Source organism: Aquila chrysaetos, chromosome 6, assembly GCF_900496995.4.
Source record: "Aquila chrysaetos chrysaetos chromosome 6, bAquChr1.4, whole genome shotgun sequence".
Classification (NCBI taxonomy): Eukaryota; Metazoa; Chordata; class Aves; order Accipitriformes; family Accipitridae; genus Aquila; species Aquila chrysaetos.
The window spans coordinates 43,032,266-43,045,499 of NC_044009.1; the positions used below are offsets into that span (position 1 = coordinate 43,032,266).

General features: G+C 41.4%; 1 protein-coding gene across 2 annotated transcripts in view; it reads right to left on the bottom strand.

Annotated features, from left to right (window-relative positions):
• Window positions 1-13,234, bottom strand: part of OSBPL11 (oxysterol binding protein like 11) — a 45,190-nt gene that overhangs the window by 30,631 nt on the left and 1,325 nt on the right. The gene's annotated exons all lie outside the window — the stretch shown is intronic.

Sequence of the window (13,234 nt, forward strand, 5' to 3'; positions counted from 1 at the left end):
AGCACAGTGGACACTGCCAATCTGGAAGGAACATGTTGCAGCAAATGAACGTGAGCGCAAGTGCATGATGTTAAATACACTGACCAGCTGCGTTTCAGAATCCCTAACTTTGCATGCAGGGGGTCCCCAAACCCCAAATCTCATAAAAAAAAGAGCTGTAATTCAATGTACAAGGTAAAGTTCAGAAGTACATTTAGCAGATTTCTCCCATTCATAAGCAAAAAGACCTCACCCGCCTGCACAAGATCATAGAAACGTACTAAGCACCAATGGCCAAACCTCAGTATAGAAGAGCCCAACAAGTAGCAGCAGTGGCTGGTGCAGATCCCAAGACACATGACAGTCAGCTGCGGAGAGGGCAGATTCCTTACAGACTAACCTCTGCAGCAGAGGACGAATATAACACGCTGACTGCCAGGGATGAGACACTGAGCTGCAGCTTGCTTTTTGAGAGACCAGAGAATCTTAGAAGAGCCAAAGTCCAAAGAGATGGAGCATGAACAGAGGTCCCTGCTAAATGAGCCACCTCTTGGACAATATTGATTAAATTATTTTCCTTCTTAATTGTGTTCATGCATCTGCAATTGAACTGCACAAACCCAAAAGACTATATTTAGTTTTCACCCTGCCAAAGGCTGGGCAAACTTTTAGTACCCATGCAAGTAACGGATTAGCCCGCCTTAAGGGTATAAAAAACTTGGATGATATTTAAAACATTTGCCCTGACAGTGTAAGGACCTAGAGGCAAACAAATAAGCAAATAAAAGAGTAAAAGCACAGACCTTACAGGTACTAATCATACTCTCCCAGCACAAATTACCACACCACATGGGCCAGGGAATTTTTAACATTTGAACTAAGGCTTATTTTTAAATAAATAACAATTTTATACACTAAAAAAAGAGATTTAAATCCAGTCTGCAAATTGCAATTCACAAAAGGTAGATCCTATAACTGCACACAGACCCGTTACAGAACTACCTTTAACTTCCTAATCTTCTGGGTAAGCAGTAGTACTTTTCTATGAACACAGAAAATCATTCTCAGTATTATTTATGAACAACAAGGCCATGGAATTACAACTAGAGCATTTCTTCAATGATTTTGAGATTAGTGCCTCCACAGCAAGAGTCAAACTAAAATATTTGTGGTTGCTAAAGCAGTGTTGTAAGGCAGTTAACGTTGTAAAAACAAAAACAACAACAACAAAAAAAAACACCCACCAAACACAAAACCCCAGTAATATTTCACTAGTATGGAATTAACAGCAAAGCTCTTCCAAGTGCTACAGAAAGCTTTTAAGATGGTAGACTTTGAGAACAAGAAGTTGAGGTTCAGGCACTGGCTCTGCTCACAGATAACCACACTTCGTAAAACATGAGTAAGATCTTCCTTAAAGCCCTTACCAGCATTGTTTCTAATGAAACAACAGTAAAACCTGTTTCAAAGTCACATATGTACTTCAGAAGCCTCCACAATTCCCTACATTGGGTTTTTGAACTTCTAGAAAACAGATTTCAGAAGTGACTTTGACACAAAACACTGAGCAACTCATCTCAACGTTGACAGTGAGGCCTGGCTGCACCGGGATCCTTCCCAACTCTAAGAATACCTTTGCATTCACGCTGCTGCCTACATGCATGTGCATGTACCTATGGGTACATGTATCTTTTCATAGCCAAGATGCTGTTGTTGCTATTCAAAATTCTCACAGCAGTCTCAGATTGTCAAAGGAACAGGAACAGCTCAGCAACGATGAGTCAACAACCCCTAAAGTCCGCATTTCTGTAGAAATTCATGTGTCCTTCTCTCAAAGAATGAAAAAAAAAAAAAAAGTTTAAGTGTTGCAACAGACCTGTCACAGCCTTAAAGATGTAAAAAATTTTCATTTTAACTTTTGCTGGACTACTTTATGTGAGGATACTGTGCAAACCACAATCCAGGAAAATATTATGCAGGAGCTCATGGTACAACATCTGAACTCCAGCCCAGCACATTTACCACCCCCCAAAAATCTGTTTTTTTTCCAAAGGCTGAACACCACTGAACTTGGCTACCCATTTATCACACTTTTTTTAGTTTATAAATATTGTGAGATGGACTGAAACTGTCCCTGTAACCAAAAGACTGAAGTCTATGAAAAATCACAAATCAGTTCATATTCTTTCCAGAAAACTATCCCACTCCAGCTTCAAAGATGTTTACCACAAGACAGATTTCTACATATCTAAGTGCTACTAAAATACAATTGGAATAAAACATTCACAACGGATTATTGTTAGTTTATTTATCCTTTTCTAGTTTTATTTGTCCTTCTCTAGTATGCCTCTTAAGTTGCAGCAGCTGTCAGTGCCTTGCAGGGTGGTCTCCAGTGCTAGGGGAAGGAATAAGATAGTGATAGTCAGGCCAAATTCCCCCTGTATCCTGTTTACATGCTGCACTCGCGTCTTGAACGCAGATGCTGAGGAACAGCAGTCCCAGAATGACATCTTTCAGGAGCTTCAGCCAAGACACCCGAGCACACACCTGACAAGCGCTGGGCCAACGTTTTCTCCAAGAAAAAACACTCATGCAGAAGGCCTCCCCACCCTTTTTTCATACCCCTCACAGTGCAGCTCTCCCCAAAAGCCCCACACAAGCAAATCACCGCTAGCAGTGGCACAAAATTACACCCATCTGGAAAGCGATTACAGAAAACTTCCAAGACTGCCCTTCTGACAATTTTAATTTTGCTGGGACCCAGACAGCACCATGTGGGATACTTTGAGCAGCCAGGTCTCTGAAGACCCAACAGCTGTTTGAAGAGCAAATGCAGCAGCCCAAGGCTTCCCCACGGACTTGCGTAAGGCCTGGCTTCAAGCAGCAGCTGAGTATGTGTAGATTTGCTTCCAGCAGGAAGGATGACCAGCAGCCTGGAGCCCATGCAAGTCTCAGGGAAGGCTCCTGAAGGGGGATCCAGCCTCCATACCTGCCACCACTGCCGTTAGGACAGTGCCTTCAGGCCCTGGCCAAGAGAAGAGGCTCGTTTCTACTGAGGTCACAGCAAGATGCAAAAACCTGGTGAAAGAGATTGTCTTCAGATTAAAAGCTAGCAAAGCATAAAGAAAAGGAAAGAAAGAAATCAGGATCATAACAGTACAAACCAATGAGTGGTTTTGACTACATGGTTTGAAAAAAGCAGTAACCGTTTTCACTGAACTTGTTCATCTCTACGTGCCCACAGGCTCACTGTTGGCAATAGCTTGCTTTTTCCTCACTGACCGCTGCAAAGTGCTTATCTACAGCGCACTGATTGCTCTTTTTGTTACATGGAGGGGAAGGGCAGGGGAGAAGAGCATCCTGGTTTTGGCTGGGATAGAGTTAATTTTCTTCTTAGTAGCTGGTACAGTGTGCTTTGGATTTAGTATGAGGATAATGTAGATAACACACTGATGTTTTGGTTGTTGCTAAGTAGCACTTATGCTAAGTTAAGGATTTTTCAGTTTCCCATGCTCTGCCAGCAAGCAGGTATACAAGAAGCTGGGAGGGAGCATAGCCAGGACAGCTGACCCAAACTAGCCAAAGGGATATTCCATACCATAGAATGTCATGCTCAGTATATAAACTAGGGGGAGTTGGCTGGGAGGGGCAGATCGCTGCTTGGGCATCAGTCAGCAGGTGGCGAGCAACTGCATTGTGCATCACTTGTATTTTCTCGGGTTTTATTTCTCTTTTTTTTGTTATATTCCTTTTCATTACTATTATAATTTTTTATTAATTATTATTATATTTTCTTTTACTTCAGTTATTAAACTGTTCTTATCTCAACCCATGAGTTTTACTACTTTTTTTTGATTCTCCTTCCCATCCCACTGGAAGAAGGGAGGAGTGAGCGAGCAGCTGCATGGTGCTTAGTTACTGGCTGGGGTTAAACTACGACAAAGAGAAAGGGAAAAAAAACCTCTACGTCAGAAACAAAAACTTTGGGCATATCTTCTGCAACTGCAAAGATCACTTGCTCCGAAGAAACCACCATCACGTTCCAATCCCATGGCTTGTTGGTGCAAGAGCAGTTTCCCCAGTACACCCAACAAGGTAAGGCAGAAGCCCCTATGTCGCTTGCAGAGCATGTACATCAATAAATTAGCTCTGCTTTTCCAAACGGCTTTTGGAAGAAAATAAAAACTAACCTTGCTGTGCAATTCACCAGCAGTGCCCTACAGTCAACTGTAAAGTGGCAGCAAAGCTCCTCCTCTTCAGCTCATGTATTTGACTATTCAGTTATAAGTTTAGAAACCAACAAGTGCAAGGAAAAAAGGTCCAACAATATAACAGGAACATTGACAGTAGACCCTGGGGATGCTTCAGAATACCTACCACTTGCCCGCAAGCGTGCTAGCAACACACACATCCTCATTAGATATAAAAACTTCTCTTAACATGTACTCCTGTAAACACTTGAGAGCACAGACATGCATTGGAAGAGAAGTGCAGGCTTGCCACGAAGGAAGGGTGCGTCAGAGCCAAAATGAGCTGTCAGCTGTCCATGAGCCCGGTATGATGCAGCGCAGGCTTCCCATCTGGGGGTGAAGGGCTCTGCCACTGCCCAGCTCCCTGCTACCAAGACAGCAGCTGCATTTGCACCTGAAGTTTCTATCAATACTAGTTCTCAAGGGGCATGATAAATCCAGCTTACAGTTTTTTTTAAAACCATCTTAATTAAACTTGCATTTGATTCTCCTCTTTTGTGCATTAATGCCACAGGTCAGTTATACACAAATGAAACTATTGTAATGCTTTTGCAGGGTAGCAACAGAAAAAAAGGAAAGCAATAATACTTAATTAGTAAGTAGCAAAACACTCCTCTCACTGGACTACTATAAAGCTAATTATTTATCATTTAAAGACCTCTTTAGGTCTCAAAATACATCTGCCTGGAACAAATCTGCAGTGAGTTTCAGCTAAGCAATTTCTCTTGCACTTACATGAACACCTCAAGTCAGCAAGAACTCCACTCACGTATAATTTATTTGTGGATTTGCGTCAGGGTAACACAACTGAAGCTGGGCCCAAGAGTCAGTAGCTAACTGCAGATTTTTCTGCAATGATAACTACTACTCAAGCTATCGCTGGAAAAAATAACTGTAGATTTAGCCAACAACATTTTAGAGCTGGAGCATTCAAAAAACAGGCACCTCAAAAGGTCTGAACTTTCCACTTGATACCTCTGGAGAACAATTATTGCCTGCAGCTTTGCTACCGTTTATGGTGTGCTAATGTAAACTGGTAACATAATGGCCAGTGGTTTGAAGTCTAACTAGCAAACAGGTAGAAGTGGTGCACTTCAGGGGTCAATACAGCTAAATGCCTCAGAGCTGGCCGATGGACCAGCACACACACACTCTGCAACCTCTCAGATGAGACCAAACCTAGGAGAGCAGTCAGGATGCAGTAGGGTGGGTTGTCTTTCTGGAGCATCCCGACTGCCCAGAGGAACAGGCTGAACAAAACCACCTGAACTTTGACAAAAGCAATGCAAAGCCTTGTGCCTGGGATGGACTAACCCACAGATCAGTGCAAGCTAGGTACGTCGTGCCAGACAAGAAAAGGCTGAGGGACCTGGGTCTGTTCAGCCTCCTTCAGAAGGAGAAGGCTTCTCACCGCTGTCTCTCCTATATATGGAGAAGATGGAGACAGACTCTTTTTAGAGATGCACAGAAGGGCAAGCAGCAATGGTCTCAAGTTGCAGCAAAAAAAATTCCTTGTTTGACACAAGGAAAAGGTCTTCACAATGAGGTGGGGTAAGCCCTGGGCCAGAGAGGCTGTGGCTTCTCCATCTTTGGAGACACCCAAAACTCAACCAGCAGCCCTGAACAACCTCTTCCAACCTTGAAGCTGCCCCTGCTTTGAGCGGGAAGCTGGACTACAGATTTCCCAGAGGTCCCTCCCAACCAAAATTATTCTATAATTCTTGGATATAGAGAAATTAAACAAAAATATTCCTACATTAAACTTGAGGCATACAGTACTCAGAAGGTTTAAACTCTAATTAAGAAAGCACATGTGTTAACTTAACCACCTATGATTATGACAATATATAAAAAGAGCAGGACTACTTTCCTGTTCAGTGCTTTAAGTGGACAGTGATTCCCAGACAAGGAATTATTCAAAAACTGCCCCTTTTCATTGTGCAATGAGCATCAGGTATTATTCATTTGGCACTCATGCGCTAATAAAGAGTTTCCTTATGGTTTTCTTCTCTTGTGCTTGTCATCGACGCTTATGAAGGAGTCATGTACCGAACAATAAAAGGAGGACCACATTATCGTCCCATTTTACATATGGGGAACTGAGGCGCAATAAATTTTCAGCCTCTCTAACTTTGAGATAGTTGTGACCCAATTTTTATTTTATTTTATTCATACATTCAAATCACAACTTCTGCTGATTTCAGCTCCAGCTGTGACCCTGCGAAAGCTTTGCAAAATCAGAGCCAACTGTTACAAACTAGGCCTCCGAGAAAGAGAGGAACACACAGTTAGTGATTACAGTGTAAAACCAGTTTAAACAATATGACTATTACCACAGAGGAAGTCAGAGCCAGGGTCAGAAACCAGCTCCTTAATATAGCATCCTGCAGTTCTGCCCAGCAGATCTCATGCTTTCTGTTACATCTCCACTGCAATGAATGAAACCAACTTCCCAACACAAACTGGGCTCTTCGGGAAACTGATCTGTCAATGCCTAAATATTAATCAATATTTCAAAAATCTCCAGCCTCATCGAAAACTCAGGAATTTACACCTGGAAGGAAAAAGAAAAAAATGCATACGCATAGCAAAAAACCTTCCCCCTGACACTGACACTCCTGCTCCAAAGCAGGTTCTCAAATATAAGATTGTCAGCTTAACACACATGAAGAAACAGCAATTCTCCTATCCCACTTCAGCCTGCCTGCCCTCCCCTCCCATTTCAGCATTAGACACATAGTACAGAAAATCTGAAATGGTACCAGCTTTGCAAGCACCCTAAAAAGAAAGTTGTCCAGCAGCATTACCAGCACGCAGTGATCCCCTACGAGAATAATTCATTGGCACTGGCAGGTGATCAGAGTGCATGTCAAGACAACGTCCTTAAGTAAACAGGGGTCCTTGCACACATGCCGTAATTTTCATGGTACGGTAAGTACAGCACAAGAACCTACATAGGATGACCTAACAGAAGCAGCTGGCACATTCTGCTTCTGCATTAAGCAACGTGATTAGGTAAACCACATGCAGTTTGTTTTTCACCCTCTCTCTGGGGAGAGAACACGTGTGGCAGAGCAGGATGTTTATGTTGTAGGCAAGTTTAATTAACTTGCTGCTACATAATTACATTAGAAAAGGTGAAGTTGAAAAATACCCTTTGCACTTAGTGAAGAATAGACATTTATAATGGCCACTAACTCCTGCAGAAACCTATTCCATGGAAAGCACAAATTACTTGATATTTAGAAGCTATTCAAAAGTTTGTGCTTCTTCAGTTTAGCTTAATCTGAACTCTGTATGAATATCCCAGTATTAACACAAGTATCCTGCAATGCCAGAACCAAGTACCAAATTTGTCACCCTTGCCCCAGCGAGTTTTACCCCTGCCTGTTCAACACAGGGATGCTTCAAGAAGCAGGAGAGGGACAGTGCTCTTGATAGCCACTCACTGAGGAGCCACAGGGCTGGAGAAGGGAACCCAGACCTTGCTGACCTGGTTCAAGAATTGGGTTCAGGCTGCCCACTAGAACATCAGCCTTCACAAAGCTCCTGTTTAAATTACCCAAACCTGTTTCCCCAACTCTATCCACTTATTACGCCCCACACAGATATTTACTTCTCTTAATTTACAATGCATCTAAGCTTCCATCTGCTCCAACCTCATTCTTCCAGGTCGTAAATACATGTGTGAACATGAATGGCTCACCTGCCTTTGGAGAAGTGCTTGGGGCTTCAGCAACTGGTAAAATTAGCTTGATAAAAGATGACCTTAACATTTTAATAACACAGAATGGATCCTGAGGTGGATATAATTAGCTGACCATTTTAAATATGGGCTTCTTATCTCTTCTAATGTGCAATTTATGTAAAGTGCAGCATTTCTAAATTAGTGTTATGAATATGGTATCTCATTAAGCAAAGACTCAAATGAGGATAAAGAAATTCAGGCACCAGATTTTACAGACATTTCCCTCCAGCATCTCAAACAAACATCACAGCCATCCTAATCTGATTTTTAGTAATAAAAAGGAATACAACACACAAAATTGCAAAAATTAATTCTGAATTTCACAGCAACAACTTGAGAAACTCTTCTTTCCAGCATCCAGTTCATCACACCTCAAAAGGCCAGCAATAAGTTAGAAAGTGAGCAGCTAGAGCTTTCTGAAAGCCATGCAGTGGTGAGGTATCTTCACAGATCACCAGAAAGAGAAGCAAAGAAGATCAGGGCTCACTTTGACACAAGCTCGACATCAGAGCTGCCAACCAACCCGAAAGCTGCCAGCCGAAGCGTAATGCAGGGGCAGCAGAAACCCCATCTCCATTGGTGGCCTACACCTCGATGTCACAATGCCGGCAGGTTCTCACAACAGCAGAAAACCGAGGAAGTGGGGTGGGCTGTAAGAGCAGGGGAAAGTCGAAGCAGGAGCAAGTTGAAGCAGGAGCAGCCCTTGCCAGACCTCCCAGGTAACACCACAAACTTACAGCCTCTCTCTCCCTCTGCAGTTGTGCACAACAAGGAAGGGGTTTACAGTTATCAATTACAGCGAATATACAAAAATTCCACATAGGATCCCAAAGAATTTTGTTTTAAGCAGTGCAGAAAGAAAACCCAGAACGAGGGAGACAGGTAGTAAGAAGGAAGTACTAGGAGTACCAGCATTAGAGAGAACTGTCCTAGGATGACACTAACATTTACATGAAGGTTTAGGAGGTTTCTTTTCTTCCACTAATCAAGTGATAGGGACTTTAACTTAAATTCTGGCCTGCTCTCAGGAGCCCAGAGTTAATTAGGTCACCTAACACACTCTATTCCAGCCTAAGCAAGAATTCAATGCTTACATTAGTACTATGATGAGAAATGTTAAGTTCAGAGGCAAGAACGGAGGACTAGCAAGGGAAAGGTTTGCAAGAGGAAGCATTGCTGAACACTGTGCTGCCATTACCTCCTGTATCTGTTTCTACCAAGCTGGCCTTTAAAGACCAAACAGATGAAATTTTTCCTCCCAAGATCAAACATCCTTGGAATGTGACTAGGAATGCATAGAAACTAGAAAAACTCTATATGTTTTCTTGCAACTAAGACTGACATCAACACCACCCTCAATAAGAAGGATTCTTATCAACATCCACTCAAGAAGATTGTATCAGTTTCAAGACACTTCCCTATATTACTACTAATTAGATCCTTTTTGCAAGATAGCATGAATAAAAATCATAAACACTTCCACAGCCTAGCTCAGTCTCACACATTTTGCTTCCACGTTTGAAGTGCAAAGGATTGTCAGTCACCCTCCATGTTAACTGGGATCAAATCAGAAAGAAGCATTTGCTTTAGAACACATTTCCTATGGGATCACTTTATGAAGAAGAGTTCACGATCATCTCAAAGTGCAGAATTAAAATATATTCATCTGTTTCAGCTACCAGTTCTTCTGTTATCACATGCTGACCTGCTCAAACACAAGAGACTGAATTAAGGTCAATAATGTTTACTCCCTTTTTTCAGTATTTATGAAGAGTGCTTACACAGTGTCAACTGCAAAATAAACAAAGCCCTTAGAAGATGACTGGTGGCCATTTCACTTGCTTTAAATTTGTTATCCTTTTGCATTTGATACCAAAAAAATTACAATGTTACTCTTTTTGCCAAAACCCTCTCTCTGCTATTTGTTTGCATTTCTGTTTGCTTACTCTCAGCATCTCTTACTCCAGCCCAAAGCCCCATGGAGTAATTCTGCAAAAGAATCTGCCTTAGGTTGATAACCTAATGACAAGCAGAAGCCACCCAGCATGAGGAACCCTCTTACCTGCCATTGTCACCCCTAGCACAAAAAAAAAAAAAAAATCAGTCTAGCAAAGTTGACTCCTCTTCTCAGAAGCTACTTTCATCCAAATGTTTTTCTATACTAATTCATGACTGTAAATAACCCTGCAGCACTTAAGTAAACTTTCAGGAACAGCTAACTAAAGTTAACTTGCTTCCTTAAAAAGAGAGCAGAAGACATATAATCTGTAGCATTTTATAAATATATATGGCTAAACCCATAGTGAGCAGATACTAAAACCATTTCAGAAATAAGGAACAAAGGCAGTTATCTACAAAAATACATGCAGAACTGAAACGGAAATAGGTTTTGAAATATAACTTGCAAGCTTAAAAATCAGCAATCACTTGGGAAATTCATGAACATTTTACACGTATTTCTACCGGCAAGGGAAGAAATGCTGAGAATCCTTTTAATAGCAGCTGACTTGATTTATGTATTTGAGAGCAGAACCACTAAGAAAAATGTAAGACGACACATTAGCATGTCTCCAACTGGGAAAGACAATCTTGTTTCTCTAGTCAACCACAGTGCTTTGAACTTTTAATTTTGTAGATAAATGAGAACTAGTTACTGCAAGCCATTTCTCTCGAAATTATCTGAAAGCCCCTCAAGCCAGGCTGAAATGATTTGTTTTACCTCTCTGGCACATACTCTGACCAGCTCTCTATTTAGCTCATAGACACAAATTCTGCTTTCTGGTTGTGAAATTTTTGTGTTACTTGAATGACTATGATTCACATGTCACAGAAGTACCTGCCAAAGCTGTCTCCTTTCTCTCACTGCTTTGAAGCTACTCTGTTCGTTTAACCTAGAGCAATGCAAAACCCAAATGAAGATGGTCAAGACTAAAAACAGAATTGTTGAATGCAAATAATTCTTTATATTCCTAGCTTGATTACTGCTGAAAATAAAGAAGCTGTTTAGAAAACATTATAATCTTAAATTACTTTATCAAGTAATCTTTTAATACTTCGAAGTTATTCAGAAGTCTCACCTCATGGTAACTGTTTCTCTAAATGAAAATAGGAATAAAGAGTTCAGCATGCAGCACGGCCTCTCAGGCTCTCTTTATCTACTTGATTGCAAGTTAACATTCACACTATTCTTGACCCCAGTCAGGAAAATGCAGCAGAGAGTTGGTTGCTCTCAGACGCGCTCTGACCCTGATCATATATTCACACGTAAACAAGATCATTTCCTGTCAGATGCTTAGAAGAGCAGTTGCTCAAGAACTCTTAACTTCTCTTAAGTACAAAAAAAGTATCTTCCTGCCCCCTGAAGAAACTGAGCCCTTACAAATTTCAAAGGAAGCACTGCTATACCGTCTGTCTAAACTCACCGTCCACAGGCTACAAGCAGAAAGTCAGCAAAGAGGTTCAGCTGCATCTCTGCATCATCAAAGTGTCTGGCAGCCTCTGGTTGTCTCTTCTTCTCCACTATGATAAATGTTTGCTCTAACTCTATCACAGCTATTTAAAAAGCTCCCCATTATGCCCCTATAAAAACATAAAGTTAGACCTTCTGTTTCACTTTTTATTTTCTAGACATGCACTTTACCCCAAGGATATGTGACTTTCCACCTCTTTGAGAGATTCAGTTTTCATTATTTCAGGTTCCAGCAGCGCTGGAGATATTTTGTTTTTCCATTGTTAAAATTCCTCATTTGGAGCATTGAAGTATCAAGTACCTCTTGTTCCATCTGTCTGACAATAACTATGTTACAGCTGTTTTGACAAGATGCTTCACCAAATAGAGCTATACTTCTGCACCAGATGCAGTCTATGCTGAGCGAGTACTTCAGGACCCTACTTCTGCCCAGCTGCCTGACCACACAACAGTCACACTCTGTGCTATAAAAGTTGAAGACCAAAATTTCCACCAGAAGCTCCCAGCAAATCTATTTCTAAACCCCATGTTTTAGACACTGATTTATTATTACAGGGATCCTTCTCTTGTCAAATGCATTTTAGAATAAAAGTAATCTGCAAAGTGAAGACTAAGCTACAGCATCCTGTCCAGGAGAACTTCCTAGCGAGGCAGGGGTCAAAGGTGATATTTTGTCCGTAATTACAGAGACAAACATAGGAGTAAATAATTGATTCCCAATAGAGCAAAGATTAACAGTGAGCACTTCAAGTGTCCACAATAATACAATTAGTACATTACACTTGTACCAATGATCTAGAAAGAAAAAAAAAAAAAAAAAGAATAATTTGCACTAGAGTATTAGAGCAAATTAAATCAGATATTGATAGCTGCAAGGAATAATGTGGACAGTTCCCAGTTACAGCTGTCAAGCCACCGAATTGGCTATCACTCAGAGTCAGCTCAACTTTTGCCCTACAAGCCACTGCACTGAGAGAAGCAGCAAAACATTTGGATGGATAATTTTAAAAAGTGAAATTTCACTGCATAGCACTGACCTGTGACCGCCACCTCAAACACACTATAACAAAAAGGGGTTCGGGGAAATCAGGCATCTCACCGCTTCCACTGCCTCTGATTCCACATAAAAATATAAAGTCCTTCCATTTTGATCGCATAAACTAACTCCTGTGTTTCATGTGTGAAACATGTGGACAGTAAGTGTTTGGTCACAGTAATAGCAATTTTCATTAGAAAATTCAGAGTTACACTTGAATCCATAGTTTAAAAAAAAAAAGTTTAGAAGCAACTGGAAACAGCAGATAAGACAACCAATAACTGAATCTGACAAGAAGCTTTCCCTATTTAACAGCCTGAAATATTGGCCCTGAAATCACTTTTCTTTCTGGCACCAGTCACCAGAAAAGTAAATTACTTATGACCCAGATTCTCAGCGATGACCGAGCTGTTCGCTCCCTATTAAAATCATCAGGCACTCAGTGCCTGCACAGCCTGGGTGCTCATTTTTCTAAGCCATCTGATGGCCCTCCATCCCGCGCGGCGCACACAGATGTACCACACTCTGGTTTTGCTGTCTCCGCACGCAGGAAACTGAAAGCCAGTCCATCTGGGCTGGCAGATGACGGCTTTGGAGAGTCTCCATTTGAAGGAGAAGTGTGCAAACTTCGCATAACAGCAGTATTTTCAACAGCAACACAGCAGAACTCTAGTCAAGGACAGGAGACCTAAAAGCAGAGATTCGGAAATCTCTCAAGCAATGCCTTAGAGGGCTCACTACCAGCGTGTGAG